At 48.2% G+C, this 16,197-nt stretch overlaps 1 long non-coding RNA gene across 1 annotated transcript; it reads right to left on the bottom strand.

Moving 5' to 3' along the window:
• Positions 1 to 10,072: 10,072 nt before the first annotated feature.
• Positions 10,073 to 13,592, bottom strand: LOC107970389 (uncharacterized). Its single transcript, XR_001712971.3, has 3 exons — positions 13,315 to 13,592; positions 10,712 to 10,876; positions 10,073 to 10,141 (listed from the first exon to the last, which is right to left on the bottom strand). It is a non-coding gene; the product is annotated as an uncharacterized LOC107970389 (long non-coding RNA).
• Positions 13,593 to 16,197: the final 2,605 nt, after the last annotated feature.

Here is a 16,197-nt window from a genome sequence, read left to right on the forward strand (position 1 = left end):
AAACAAACAAACAAAACCCCCACACATTAGTAGTAGTTATTACCGTGGTCTTCCAAAGGGATTTTTCTCTTTCAAGCAGCAGTTTGGGACTCTTACCTGTCGTTTGCTGGTTATTACCCAATGGGCCAAGGAGTGAAATTTTTGAAAAACTAAACACTAGCTAGGTGTCACCACGAAGTGAACGCTGAATATAAAAGTCATCATTAATATTCATAAAGTAAGTCAGTGGAGAACAATGACTACATTGGTTAAAATCTGGTTTGCACAGAATATTTTAGGAAAACATTGTTTAGGACCCAGTATCCTCCCTCAGTGTGGAAGTCAGTGAATGAAAATTGTATTTGACAAGTTGTTCTTTAAGAAGACACTGCTTATGTGAAATGAAGTCAACTTGAATCCAGTTATGTGTGTCTGTCTCTTACATAAAAAGCCCAGCGGTAGGAATTACAGAGTTGGATGTGCTATGGTCTAAATGTTTGTGTCCCCACCCCTACAAATCCATATGTTGAAAAAAAATTTTTTTTCCTTTGAGATGGGGTTTCACTCTGTCACCCAAGCTGGAGTGCAGTGATGTGGTCATGGCTTATTGTAGCCTCAACCTCTCAGACTCAAGTGATCCTCCCACCTCAGCCTCACAAGTAGCTGGGACTGCAGGCATGCCACCACAGCTGGCTAGTTTTAAAACTTTTTATAGAGACGGGGTTTCCCTGTGTTGCCCGGGCTGGTCTGGAACCCCTGGGCTTAAGCAATCCTCCCACCTCACCTCCCAAAGTGCTGGGGTTATAGGCATGAGCCACCATGACTGGCTTGTATGTGGAAATTTTAACCCCCAATTTTTTTTTAACTTTCATTCTCAAAGGAGGTGATTAATCCCCAAATGATGGTATTATGAGGTGGGCCCTTTGAGAAGTGATGAGATGAGGGTGAAGCCCTCATGACTGGGATTAGTGACCTTATAAGAAAGGCCCAGAGAGCTCACTAGTTCCTTTCTCTCTTTGAGGACACAGCAAGAAAACACTGGCTGGCTGGCACAGTGGCTTACACTTGTAATCCCAGCACTTTGGGACTCTGGGGTGGGAAGGTTGCTTGAGGCCAGGAGTTCCAGACCAGCCTGGGCAACATAAGCAAGATCCCGCCGTCTCTATAAAAAGTTAAAAAAATTAGCCAGGCATGGTAGCACGTGCCTATAGTTCCAGCTTCTTTGGAGGCTGAAGTGGTAGGATTGCCTGAGCCCAGGAGTTGAAGGCTGCAGTGAGCCCTGACTGCACTACAGCACTCCAACTTGGGTGATACAGCAAAACCCTATCTCCAGAAAAAAAAAGTTATCTAAAGAGAGTTTGATAGACCTAGCTCATCTCATCCTTCCCACCAGGCCCCACCTCATAGGCCACTGCCCAGGCAACAGAGTGGCCGTGTGGGTCCACCTCACTGTGGCTGGGATAGGGAATGGGATCACATGGTCTGCCTGGGGCTGCCCCTTCAGTGGGGAGCTGTGGGCTGGGCATTTCATCTGTAGGAGACTGTGGGGTGAGAGGAAGCAGAGGATATTCTGTGGGAAGAATCTTCATGGACCAGGTGATAAGTGAGCTAGATTTGGAAGAATGGGTGGGATTCTAGTGAGCAGAGAGGGGTAGAACATTCCCGGAGGGGTAAAGGAGATAAAGTATATATTACAGAGCAGGGGGAGCCTCGTGTGGTTGGAGCTGGGAGGTATGGGGAGATGGGGAGGGCAGGGGGAGGGGAGGGGAGAAAGAGTGGAGAGAAATCAGGCAGCGTTGTGCTGAGGCCAGAATGGGTAGGGGCTATATTTTGGGTAAGCTGGGGGAAAGTGGAACTGATGTTCTCTGAGCTGTGCTCTAGGAATCAGAGAGCAGATGGAGGCTGGAGGTAACTGGGAAGGAGCCCACACCTTTCTGGGCATCCTTTGTCATCCATCTTCCTATGTCCAGGCAGGAGCCAACCTGCTCTCCAACCTGGCTTGCACTTGGCTGAACAGACAGTCACTGCCCACTGAGTACCCGTGGGCTCTTCTACCTTTCCAGAACCCTGGCTGCTGGCCATTGGGCTAGTGCTGGCCAATTGGCTATAATCGGAAGTGTGACCTATATGTGAAAGCAAACAGAGTCTTGGGACCCCAAACTCACTATGCCAAAGGGAAAGTTAAGTTTGGGAACTGAGTCACAGAAAAACTGCCTTCCTTTTGTTCCCAAACAGATAGCGGTAGTTTCACAATCCTGTGTCATAGCCTCATTCGTAAGCCAGGTTCCCACAACAATAGAAGGCTACATATTTCCCAAATTGTTCACAAGGAAATTCCCTGTGGGCCCCTAAACCTTTCAGAATACACATTCCCCTATAAGCTAGTTCTAAAATCAAGTTCTGTTAAACTTCACCCTGACAATGTCAATTATCAGCTTATCTTCACAGGGACAGGATAAGGACAAGACTAGAAATCATCCCTCCTCCTACCCCAAGACTTTGCATAATTGACTTTATCCTCTGTTTCACATGTAAAAGGTACATTCACTAAGGCTAATTGGAACCTAAGATTGTATCCATTTGCCTCATTGTCTACCCTTCTAGGAGCGCAGTGGAGCGATCTCAGCTTACTGCAACCTCCACCTCCTGGGTTCAAGTGATTCTCATGCCTCAGCCTCACAAATAGCTGGGATTACAGGCATGCATCACCATGCCTGGCTAATTTTTGTATTTGTAGTAGAGACAGGTTTGCACCATGTTGGCCAGGCTGGTCTCGAACTCCTTGCCTCAGGTGCTCCACCTGCCTGGATCTCCCAAAGTGCTGGGATTACAGGCGTGAGCCACCACGCCCAGCCCCCTCACTCCTTTTTTTTTTTTTTTTTTTTTTTCCTCTTCTGCTTGCTCTTTCCCCTTCAAATACTGAAGTTCCTGAAATCTTCCTTGGAAAAATCACAGGTTGTAGATGCTTCTGTGACTTGTTTTTGTTTTGTTGTTTTTTTTTGCATCCTCAATCATGGTTAAATAAGCTTCTAATCAATTGAGACCTGCCTCAGTCACTTTTTGGTTTACATGTGTCACTACTGGATCAAAAGGTGTAAGTTCTCCATGCCCTCTCTTCCCATGCCATGGTGACTGGTGATTGTCTAGATGGTGGCTCTTCTAGCAACCTGGATCCCTGAGACCCTAGGTGGAACAGAGCCCTGCCCTTCCATCCTCTTTTCTCCACTGCACTGAGCGTATAAGATGATTGAGAAATACACTTTGTTGTGTGAAGTCATTGAAGTTTGGGGCTGATTTACTGCGGTAGAACCTAGCCTCACCTGACTAATAGACCAGCTGAGGGAGCTCCTTGCTCAGCGGCATGGGTTCCCCCGACACCCCCACCCCACACAGAGGTAGGCTGGGGGTGAACAGAGCAGGGGAGGACAGCAGGACTTTGACCCCTGGAGGATTTGGCTTGGATTTCCCTCTCTTTTTTTTTTTTAATTTAAAAAAATGTATTTATTTATTTACTTAGAGACAGGGTCTTGCTGTGTTGCCCAGGCTGGAGTGCAATGATGCAACCTTAGCTTACTGCAGCCTCGGACTCCTGGGCTCAAGTAATCCTCCCACCTCCACCTCCTGAGTAGGTAGGACTACAGGAACACACCACCACATCTGACTAATTTTTTTTTTTTTTTTTTTTTTTGTAGAGATAGGTTTGCTATGTTCCCTAGGCTGGTCTCAAACTTCTGGCCTCAAGCAATCCTCCAGCCTCAGCCTTCCAAACTGCTGGGATGACAGGTGTGAGCCACCACCCCTGGCTCAGACCTCTCAAAGGGCTCACTGCCTCCAGGGGGACCACAGCTGGGCTGAGCCTGCATTGCCTGAGCGCATACACCTCCACTGTAGAGGGAGAGGGCACCTGCCAGTGGAGGTCAGCCGCAGGCAACACAAGGTGGATTGTGTCTGAATCACCAGTAGCTCTATACAGCAAGGACCCTGTCCTTGAAGCACTGAGGCTGGAGACCAGACTGGGTCCTCAAGGCAACAGCTTCAGTCACCTCCTCCAGCCTTTCCTCCGAGGGGAGCTCTGAGCAAGACAAGCTTGATCATGTTACTTCCCTACTTAAAAACCTAGGATAGGGGCCAAGCAAAGTGGCTCACACCTGTAATCCCAGCACTTTGGGAGGCCGCGGCGGGGGCGAGCGGATCACTTGAGGTCAGGAGCTCAAGACCAGCCTGGCCAACATGATGAAACCTCATCTCCACTAAAAATACAAAAATTAGCTGGGCGTGGTGGTGTGCACCTGTAGTCCCAGCTACTCGGGAGGCTGAGGCAGGAGAATTGCTTGAACCCAGGAGGCGGAGGTTGCAGTGAGCTGAGAGGGTGCCATTGCACTCCAGCCTGGACGACAGAGCTAGACTCTGTCTCAAACAAACAAACAAACACACACCACCTCCAATAGGCCAGGCTGCTCATGCCTGTAATCCCAGCACTTTGGGGAGCTGAAGCAGGAGGACTCTTGAGTCTAGCAGTTGGAAACTAAACAGGGCAACATAGAGAGACCCTGTCTCTGATTAAACAAACAAACAAAACCCATAAAAATTAGGATAAGGTCCACATACCCTGGTCAAGCTTCAAGGTTGTTTGCAACCTGGCCCCAGGAAAGCAAAGTCCTGAAGAGTGGCTGCGGCAGACTGGCTCCTTCACCATTGCTCTGCTACAGCCACTACCAAGAGTTTTGTCTTCCCCAACTCCCTGATAGGTTCATGCACCTGGACAGTGGCAAAAGCCATTCCCCACACCTAGAATGCCCTCACATGTCTCCTGCCCCTTTGCCTCTCTGGCCTGCTTTCGCTCCCTCCACCCTCTAGGACTCCCTCCAGCTCCTTATGGCCTGGAGGTCCCTGCCCACAGTCCCTGCTGCCTCTCTGAGGTGCAGACAAGGGATCATCATTGTCCCCTTCCCAAACTCTGTGCCAGGCATGATGCTGGGTGCTGTATACAGAAGTGAGCAAAATGAACACAGTCCTTGCCCTCCTGGAGCTGATGGTCTTGGGGGCAAATAATCAGACAAATAAATCTAGAAATCTTGCCCCGAAGGAAAAACAGGGTGGAAGGGATCTATTCTAGAGGTGAGTGGGGGTTGCTAGGGAAGATCTCTTCAAGGAGGTGGGGTTTTGTTTTTCTTGTGGTTTTTTAGAGATGGGGTCTCCTTCTGTTGCTCAGGCTGGAGTGCAGTGGCATGATCACGGCTCACTGCAGCCTCCAATTCCTGGGCTCAAGCGATCCTCCCACATCAGCCTCCTGAGTAGCTGGGACTAACAGGTATGCGCCATCAGGCCCAGCTGAAGAGGTGGTTTTTAAACTGATGCTTCCTCAGGGTGGAGAGGCCTTGCTGGATAGCGGGCAGGAGTGTACAGGAGGAGAAGGAAGAGCATGTGCCCAAGCCCTGAGCAAAGGTGGGAGAGGGTAGAAGAATGACCCTAAACTGCAGAACCCTGTAAAACCCAGGGCATTCTCCTTCCCCAGCATTTTCCTCTTCTGCTTCTCTTTCTCTCCCCCATCCTGTTTTCCCACCAGCCCCGCCCCCCACCCTTAACTATGGCAGGTGCCAGGGATGCACCTAGCACTGTGCTTAGGCTTTACACACTGTCATTCCCCAGCAGCCCTGGGAGACAGGTGTAATCATACCCATTTTACAGACCAAATAACTGAGACTTGGAGAGGTTAAGAGAACTGCCCAGGGTTGCTGGCCAGCAAGTGGTGAAACACATATTCAAGCCAGGGCCTGGTGTTTGTGCTGCCCTCTCTGTCCTGAAGAACCCTGCCTGGAGCTTGCCTTGTGCCCCACGGTCCTGCCCAGGCAGGAGGCTAATCCCCTTCTTGCTTGCTCACTATCTCCCTGCCAGGTGAGGGGATTGTGGAAGTGGAGGAAGCCATTGCGTGGGGCCAAGCTGCCTCTCAGGAGCCCTGGACCCTTCCACTGGTAATGGAAGACCAAGACGGTGCTGAGCTATGAATGGCTGAACAGTTTCAGCCCAAACCACTCCATGGGCATTGCTTTTGCTGCTGGCTTCAAGCGCATCTGCCACAGTCTCAAAGAAAGTAAAAGTCAGACTGGAACGGTAGCTTACACCTAAAATGTCAGCACCTGGGAGGCCAAGGCAGGAGGATAGCTTGAGGCCAAGAGTTCAAGACCAGACTGGGCAACATAGGGAGACCCGCCTCCATCTCTACTTTTAAAATAAGTTTAAAAATAAATAAATAAAATGGAGCCTTGGTAAATCGGAGGCAGCCAGGTCCAATTGCAGTTCCAGTGGGCACCAGGAAGAAGCCTAGGGCAGGAAGCTGCCTTTACTGGACGCCCCCCATTCCCGATGCAATCACCCATGACATTCCATTAATCGACAGCAGCCTCTGGAGAGGCAGTGGTGACAGAAGCTCTCATTTTATTGCTGAATGAACTGTGGCTCTTGGGGTTCAGTCACATGCCTAAAGCCACACAGCCAGTGCAAGGGGAGCCAGAGTTGGAATACAGGCTCCCTGACCCCAAAGCCCCCATTTCTTTCCAGCCACTACTTCCAGCAGGCCTGGCAGGGGCTGGGGAGAGAGGCCAAGCCCTTGCAGGGTGGTCTAGCAAGCCAGGGCCCAGCTGGCTCCCAGGAGCTAAGTCTATAAAGCTTCCCTGACAAGAGACACTTGGGGTCTTCCCAGACATTTGCTGGCAAGTTTTCTTAGAAATGTCTTTCTGGCACTGTGGTCAAGTATTTTTGGAAGTTTCTAAGCATCTCGACGCTTGGAAAAGTGCATGGTTAGGCTGGAGAGAAGACTCTCAGGGAGTCGTGCTGAGGGAACAAAACTGGTGATCCAGGAAGTGAAATCAGCTTCATTTCTTTATGATTCTGCGGCCTTTTCCTGACCCCAGGACAGATCTGGGAAGCGGTAGGTCAATAGGCTCCTAGTTTGTGTGTGTGATGGTGGTGGTGGGTGGAGGATGAACTGAAGGGCGAGGTTTCCCAGCCTTCTGAAATCCCCTACCTCTGCTCCCTGTAGACAGAGGCGCTCTCTTCTGCTGTCTCCTTGTAAGATCCTGACAGCTTAACTGACTAATAATTTCTAGAAGCAGGGCTTCTTCTTGGTACCCTCCACAGAGGTCCTGGTGCAGGATGTAAAAGGAAAGAAAACTCACCCTTTCAAGAGACCAGGAAAGGGAAGTTTTATGGATTTAGGAATCTAAGCCAGAGCAGCTCTGAAGTGAGTCACGATTTCTTAAGCACACACCATATTAAGCAGCTCATCTAGGCATTGTACATCTATTTTTAATACCACTATTGATGTATATCTTACATATTGTATAACTTACTCATTTCAAGTGTACAATTCACTGAATTGTTAGTAAATTTACCAAGTTGTGTAACCCTCACCATAAATCCATTTTAGAACATTTCCATGACTCCAATAAAAGACTGCAGTCCCATTTACTGTTAATCCCCATTCTCCCCCTCCTCCAGGCAACCTTTAATCTAGTTTCTTTTTTGCAGAGATGGGGTCTCACTATGTTGCCCAGGCTGGTCTTGAACTCCTGGCCTCAAGCAATCCTCCCACCTCACCCTCCCAAAGTCCTGAGATTAGAGGTGTGAGCTGCAGTGCCCAGCTCCATAATCTATTTTCTGTCTCTAAATTTGTCTTTTCTGGACATTTCATAAAATGGAATCATAACAGGCCAGGCACGGTGGCTCACACCTGTATTCCCAGCACTTTGGGAGCCCGAGGTGGGTGGGTCACTTGAGGTCAGGAGTTCCAGACCAGCCTGGGCAACATGTTGAAACCCCATCTCTACTAAAAATACAAAAAAATTAGCCAGGCATGGTGGCGCGTGCTTGTAATCCCAGCTACTCAGGAGTCTGAGGCAGGAGAATCACTTGAACCCGGGAGGCAGAGGTTGCACTGAGCTGAGATTGTACCACTGCACTCCAGCCTGGGTGACAGAGCAAGACTCTGTCACAAAAAAAGAAAAAAAACCCACTAAATAAAATAAATAAATAAATACATGGAAGCATACAGTATGCATTGTTTTGGGTCTGGCTTCTCTCTCCACGTAGCATTTGCAAGACTTACCCATGGCATAGCATGTATCAGTAGTTTGTTCTTTATCATTGCTCAGTAGTATTTCATTGTGTGGATGTACCACATTCTCTCTATCCATTCACCAGTTGATGGACAGTTAGGTTGTTTCCTTTTTTTTTTTGAGACAGGATCTCATTCTATTGCCCAGGCTGGAGTGCAGTGATGTGATCATGGCTCAACGCAGCCTCAACCTCCGGGACTCACGTGATCCTCCTGCCTTAGCCTCCTAAGTAGCTGGGACTACAGGCATGTGCCACCATGCCTGGCTGACTTTTTTATATTTTTTGTAGAGATGGTGGTTTTCCCATGTTGCTCAGGCTGGTCTTGAACTCCTGGGCTCAAGGGATCTGCCCACTTTGGCCTTCCAAAGTGCTGGGATTACAGACATGAGCCACTGTGCCCAGCCTTGTTTCCAATTTTTGGCTATTATGAATAATGTTACTAAGAACATTTGTGTGTAGATAGGCTAAATCCTCACAACAATCCTGTCAGGTGGGCATTGTCATCCTCACTTTAAAGACGAGGACACCAAGGAGCATAGAGATTAAGTAACTCACCCAAGGGCACACAGCTGCAATATTTCATCAGGCCTAGGAAGCACATTTTCCCCATATTTTCATGCTTCTGAAACTGGGATGCATCTCATAATCAGTGGCTTGTCATAGCTTACTTGACAGCATTTTCCGCTTTCCTCATGGTACATAAAATGATGGTATATTTTACAATCAAGGGCATCTTGATGAGATATGGCATTAAGTGGCTGGCCTTAGAGGTCTCCCTTACAGTTCACTCTTGTGTTAGGCCTGTTGGTTGTAAGTGACAGAAATCCCACTCAAAGGGAAATTTACTGGCTTGGTAATGGGAGAGGATCCTCGGACTAGGTCTTTGGGTTGGAGGAAGAGCTGCAGGGACCCTGAAAGGGGACTCCACACAGTTAAGTCTCTGTCTGTCTTTTGTTGCTGCTCATCTTTGCCAGCAGGCTCTGTTCCTCCATGAGGCAACCCCCGCTTAATAGTCCAAGGAGTGAAGTAATCCGAAAAACCTCTCTTCCTACCTCTGTGCATCAATTCTAAGGGAGAATTCTGAATGGTCCTGCTGGGATCACATGCCCATCTCTGGCCCGTCACTGTGGCCTGGGGAATGAGTCCCTCAAGGATCCAGCCCTGGAGGACATGCCCTTCCTTGTGGGTAGAAGATCTGTTGCCAGGCCGGGCATGGTGGCTTATGCCTTTAATCCCAGCACTTTGGGAGGCTGAGGTGGGCAGATCACCTGAGGTCAGGAGTTTGAGACCAGCCTGGCCAACACGGTAAAACCCTGTCTCTACTAAAAATACGAACATTAGTCTGGCGTGGTGGCGGGCACCTGTAGTTCTAGCTACCCAGGAAGCTGAAGCAGGAAAATCGCTTTAACCCAGGAGGCAGAGGTTGCAGTGAGCTGAGATCGTGCCACTGCACTCCAGCGTGGATGACAGAGCGAGACTTCATCTCAAAAAAAAAAAAAAAGAAAGAAAGAAAAAACAAGAAAAGAAAAGAAAATCTGTTGCCAGAGGAGGGTAAGTAAGTGAGTTGCGTGGCCAGCATCATTGAGCCTTCGGGCCACTATCACATGGTGTCACTCATTGTCATGTGATTATAGATATTACTGACTAAGGGGGTCTTTAGAAAGAATATCTGAAGTTTTTGATTTGTTTATTCTGTTGTGAGGTAATATTCTAAAGAGGTTAATTATACCTCTAAAAACTGTGTTGTTTGAAAATTAGCTGGGTGTGGTGGTGGACTCCTGTAATCCCAGCTACTTAGGAGGCTGAGGCAGGAGAATCGCTTGAACCTGGGAGGTGGAGGATGCAGTGAGCTGAGATCGTGCCACTGTACTCCAGCCTAGGCAACAGAGTGAGACTCTGTCTCAAAAAAAATAATAAATAAATAAATAAATAAATAAATAAATGTGTTGTTTGAAGGACTTAATAAAGCAATAAAATATTCATGTAATATTCTAGATTTAATTATATTTAAACTTCTCATCAAGTGAAGATTTGTTTGCAGACAGTTCTGTAATAAAAACATGAAAAATCTTTTAGGAAACTAAACCTGTGAATTTGCCATGTTGAATTTAAGCTTCTAAGTATCGGTTTATATTTAACTCTGGCTTTAAACTGTGTGATATCACTTCTGCATCTCCCAAAAGATCTGGCACCTTTCTACCTCCACCCTGTTGCTCAAGTTCCCTTTGTTTGAATTGCCCTCCCCATGTCCATCTATCCAAATTCTACCTTCAATTTAATGTCACTGTCTGCAGGGGTCTTCCCTACTAGCTCTATCTGAAGGCAGTTTCTCCGTCTTTGAATTCCCACAGCCCCCTCATTAGGACTAGACACTCATCCGAGAAGAGCCTATAGCAGTATAATTTCCTGACCATTTGTTGGGTTTTTCCTTCCTATGTCTTCGTTTTCCCATTTTTGGAAAATAGGCTCTTCTGTGCCTTTGCCTCAGGAAAGGTTAAGTCATTGGGCTTCAGACACTTAAATCCAATATAATTCAGATAGAGATTAAGCTGCTATAACACAGGCCCCAAAATGCAGTCATGCAAAAAGGATAGAAGCTTATTTCTATCTCACGAACCAATCTGGAGGTGGGCAACAGTGGTTTGAGATAAGTAAGCTGCTTGGCTCCACGTGGTTATTCAGGAACCCAGGTTTCTTTCTTGTCTGTTGTTCCTCCGTCTCCTAGGGTATAGTCTTCATCTGCATGGTTGCAGCTGGAACACCACCCCGTTTGTGTTCCAGCCTATGGAAAAGGTAAAGAATTTAGAAAAGCATGTGCTTCATATTTTATGGCCAAGGCTTGGAAATGACACACATCACTCACACTCACATTCCATTGTCTGGAATTGCATCATATGGATGCATCATATAGATACATCTAATTAGAAATGCGCTCTCTCTCTAGAGTAACGTGTGCTTATTTAAAAGTCAAGTATGTGGCCAGGCGCAGTGGCTCACGCCTGTAATCCCAGCACTTTGGGAGGCTGAGGCGGGTGGATCACAAGGTCAGGAGTTCAACACCAGCCTGACCAACATGGTGAAACCCCGTCTCTACTAAAAATAGAAAAAATACAAAAATTAGCCAGGCATGGTGGCGGGCACCTGTAATCCCAGCTACTCGGGAGGCTAAGGCAGGAGAATCACTTGAATCGCTTGAACCCGGGACGCAGAGGTTGCAGTGAGCTGAGATCGCACCACTGCACTCCAGCCTGGGTGACAAAGTGCGTCTCCGTCTCAAAAACAAACAAACAAACAAAACCTCAATTATTAGGAAGGAGGGGAGAAGATATTTTGAGGCATAACTAGCAGCTTACTACATTTTATTTTTTGGCTTTTGGCTTTAGTTTTCTCAGAGCTGGTGTCATTGAAGAGATTATGCCGCGTGCTTCTGGGGACAGAGAAGTGGGGACAAGCAGTAAGGCCAAGAAGAGAGAATCTAGGGAGAGAAGAGGGCTCCTGTACCAGTGGTCTATTGCTGCATAATAAAACATCTCAAAATTGTTAGTGTTAAATATTGACAACATAGGTGAGCAGGGTTGTGATTTTAAAAAATTAAAAAAGAAAAAATGTTGACCACATTTATTTTGCTCTCAGATCTACTATTCTTGTAACATTTGATGGAGACACCTTATCTCTGCCCTGCTCAGTATCAGCTCAAGCATCTCAAAGCCTGGGTGCTGAGATCATCTGAGGGCTCTCTCAGTGACCTCTTTGGTTATTGCGGGTTGTTGGCTGGGACTTTAGTTGGTCTTGTGGCTAAAACACCTACACACGGCCTTTCTGTATGGACGCGTGGCTTTCCCGTAGCCTGGGGCATGGGTTCTAAAAGCAAACCTCCTATGAGCAATTGATAAGCAGACATTTATTGCCTTTTATTTTTATTATATTTTATTTATTTTTTGAGATGGAGTCTTACTCTGTTGCCCAGGCTGGAGTGCAGTGGCACAATCTCAGCTTATTGCAACCTCCGCCTCCCAGGCTCAAGTGATTCTCTGCGTCAGCCTCCCCAGTTGCTGGGATCACAGGCGCACACCACCACACCCAGCTAATTTCGTATTTTTAGTAGAGGCAGGGTTTCACCATGTTAGCCAGGCTGTTCTCGAACTCCTGACCTCAAGAGATCTGCCTGCCTTAGCTTCCCAAAGTGTTGGAATTACAGCCATGAGCCATGGTGCCCAGCTTATTGCCTTTTATTTATTTTATTCTATTTCATTTTTTTTTTTTTTTTTTGAGACAGAGTCTCGCTCTGTCACCCAGGCTGGAGTGCAATGGCACGATCTCCGGCTCACTCGGGTTCAAGTGATTCTCCTGCTTCAGCCTCCCGAGTAGCTGAGACTACAGGCACCCACCTCGGCCTCCCAAAGTGTTGGGATTACAGGCATGAGCTACTGCACCCACCCAATTTTAAATCTTAAGTATTTATTTTACTTATCACCTATGTAAGAAAAAGTGTAACCACCTCACCAGAGATATCATTGCTTAGGATGAGGCTGAATTTATTTAGGTAAAAAATAGTGAGTCAATTTAAAGAAATACCTTAAGTAAATAAATCTGAGGCCAGGAGTGGTGGCTCATGCCTGTAATCCCAGCACTTTGGGAGGCCGAGGAGAGTGGATCACGAGGTCAGGATATCGAGACCACGGTGAAACCCCGTCTCTACTAAAAATAGAAAAAATTAGCCGGGCGCGGTGGTGGGCGCCTGTAGTCCCAGCTACCCGGGAGGCTGAGGCAGGAGAATGGCATGAACCCGGGAGGCGGATCTTGCAGTGAGCCGAGATCGCGCCACTGCACTCCAGCCTGGGTGACAGAGCGAGACTCCGTCTCAACAACAACAAAAAAAATTAAATTTAATTTAAAAAATAAATAAATAAATCTGAGTGAGGACTAGAGAAGGCTCTGTAGCAAGTTCAGCGTGCAGTGCAAGCTGCTCTTTCTTTTGGCCCTTATGATCCACAGACCCAACAATATCCGAGTGTCTGTGGCAATGGGGATGCTATATGGAGGCCCTGGGAAGCACCAGTAAGAGAATCACAGCACAGGCCTCTAGGGTTTGGGAACAGATGCACAGCCTATTTCACAGATAACTGTTCTTCTGGCTTGCTTCTGGTCCCTGGTAGAAACAGAACACCTAGTTATGGGTCGTGAAGCGGCCGCATGTGCACTGCATGTTGTCTTACTCACCCCGCCACGGGATTGGGCACGTGCAGCAGCAATCTCTAATCACGTGGAGATGGCATATGTACGCTGGGCTCGAGCAGGCTCAGAAGGCACAAGTGAGCTGTGCGAGCAGGTGGCGCAGACTCCTTCGACAGCGATTCTTGCCTTATTGCCTGTTTTCCTTCATTCCTAGGACCTCATAGAAAGTTCCTTGTGTCAGCCGGGCACCGTGGTTCATGCCTGTAATCCCAGCACTTTGGGAGGCCGAGGCGGGCGGATCACCTGAGGAGTTTGAGATCAGCCTGGGCAACATGATGAAACCCCGTCTCTACTAAAAATACAAAAATTAGCCCGTTGTGGCCTGTAATCCCATCTGCTCGGGAGGCTGAGGCATGAGAATCACTTGAACTCAGGAGGCTTAGGTTGCAGTGAGCCCGAGATCACGCCATTGTACTCCAGCCTGGGCGACAGAGCGAGACTCCGTCTCAAAAAAAAAAAAAAAAAGTTCCTGTGTCAGTTGACTGAGGAGGAAAAAAATCCAGACTTGGTTTACAGATGGCTCCTGCACAACAGAGAGTGGACAGCTGGAGCCCTCCAGCCCCGCTCCAGGGTGGCCCTGAAGGACAAGTGGTGAAAGAAAATCTTCCTTGGGGGCAGAACTTCAAGAGGCACATTTGTTTGTCTACTTTGCCTGGATGGAGAGACAGCCAGATGGAGGGATCTACATAGATTCACTGTCAAGAACATGGAAGGAGGATTGGTGACAAGCAGGTCTGGGGAAGAAGTATGTGCACAGATCTTCCAAACAGGCCCAGAATATAAAGATATTTGGGTCCCATGTGAATGCACACCAAAGGGTATCACTGCAAAGGAGGCTCTTGACTATCAGCGGAACAAAGCATGTTCTCTGGAGGTCGGGCTGTCTCTTTTTCCAGCTACCATTGCTTGCCCAATGGACCTATGTAACAAAGAGGCTGTGTGGCAAGATTGGAGGCTATGCGCGAGCTCAGCAACATGGACTTCCCCTCACCAAGGCTGAGTAAGTCATCTACTAACTGCCTAATCTGCCAACAGCAGAGACCAACACTGAGCCCACTGTGGCTCCTTGGGGGACCCAGCCAGCCATCTAATGGCAAATTGATTACACTGGACTTTTTCCATCATGGAAAGGACATTATACACATATTCTGGATTTGCTTTGCCTGTTCATCTTGTTTCTGCCAGCACCACCATGCATGGATTAACAGAATGCCTTCCTCACCATCCTAATACTCCACTCAGTACTGCTTCTGATCAAAAGATGAGCAGCAATGGCCTACTGCCCATGGAACAAACTGATTTTTTTGTTGTTTTTCTTTTTCTTTTCTTTTCTTTTTTTTTTGAGACGGAGTTTTGCTCTGTTGCCCAGGCTGGAGTGCGGTGGCGCAATCTCGGCTCACTGCAAGCTCCGCCTCCCGCATTCAGGCCATTCTCCTGCCTCAGCCTCCGGAGTAGCTGGGACTACAGGTGCCCGCCACCACGCCCGGCTAATTTTTTGTATTTTTAATAGAGACGGGGTTTCACCTTGTTAGCCAGGATGGTCTTGATCTCCTGACCTCGTGATCCGCCCGCCTCGGCCTCCCAAAGTGCTGGGATTACAGGCGTGAGCCACCGCGCCTAGCCTTCTTTTTCTTTTTTCTTTCTTTTCTTTTCTTTTTTTTTCTGAGATAGAGTTTCACTCTTTTTGCCCAGACTGGGGTGCAATGGTGCGATCTCGGCTCACTGCAACCTCTGCCTCCCCAGTTCAAGCAATTCTCCTGCCTCAGCCTGCCAAGTAGCTAAGATTACAGGCACCTGACACCACGCCTGGCTAATTTTTGTATTTTTAGTTGAGACGGGTTTTCACCATGGTGGCCAGGCTGGTCTTGAACTCCTGACCTCAGGTGATCCGCCCACCTTGGCCTCCAAAAGTGCTGGGATCACAGGGGTGAGCCACCGTGCCCAGCCCTTGTTTGTTTTTAAGGCAGGATCTCGCTCTGTCACCCAGGTTGGAGTGCAGTGGTGTGATCTCAGCTCACTGTAGCCTCAAACTCTTGAGCAGGTGATCCTCCCAGCTCAGCCACCCAAGTAGCTAGGACTACAGACACACACCACCACACCTGGCTAATTTTTATTTTATTTTATTATTTTGTTTTGTTTGAGACAGGGTCTCGCTTTGTCGCCCAGGCTGGAGTGCAGTGGTGAGATCTCGGCTCACTGCAACCTCCGCCTCCACGGTTCAAGTGATTCTCTTCCCTCAGCCTCCCAAGTAGCTGGGATTATAGGCGCCTGCCACCAAGCCCGGCTAATTTTTGTATTTTTAGTGAGATGGGTTTTCACCATGTTGGCCAGGCTGGTCTCGAACTCCTGACCTCAAGTGATCCACCTGCCTTGGCCTCCTGAAGTGCTAGGATTACAGGTGTGAACCACTGCGCCCAGCCATGCCCGGCTAATTTTTGAATTTTTAGTAGAGACGGGGTTTCACCATCTTGGCCAGGCTCGTCTTGAACCTCTGACCTCGTGATCCACCTGCCTAGGCCTCCCAAATTGCTGGGATTATAGGCGTGAGCCACTGTGCCCGGCCTCACTTTTTTCTTTTCTTTTTCTTTCTTTCTTTTTTGAGACGGAGTCTTGCTCTGTCACCCACGCTGGAGTGCAGTGGTGTGATCTCGGCTCACTGCAACCTCCGCCTCCCGGGTTCAAGTGATTTTCCTGCCTCAGCCTCCTGAGTAGCTGGGGGTTACAGGTGTGCGCCACCACGTCTGGCTAATTTTTGTATTTTTAGTAGAGATGGGTTTTCGCCCTGTTGGCCAGGCTGGTCTCGAGCTCCTGGCCTCAACTGAGCCGCCCGCCTTGACCTCCCAAAGTGCTGGATTACAGGCGTGAGCC

The sequence above is a fragment of the Pan troglodytes genome, chromosome 1 (genome assembly GCF_028858775.2).
Source record: "Pan troglodytes isolate AG18354 chromosome 1, NHGRI_mPanTro3-v2.0_pri, whole genome shotgun sequence".
Taxonomy (NCBI): domain Eukaryota; kingdom Metazoa; phylum Chordata; class Mammalia; order Primates; family Hominidae; genus Pan; species Pan troglodytes.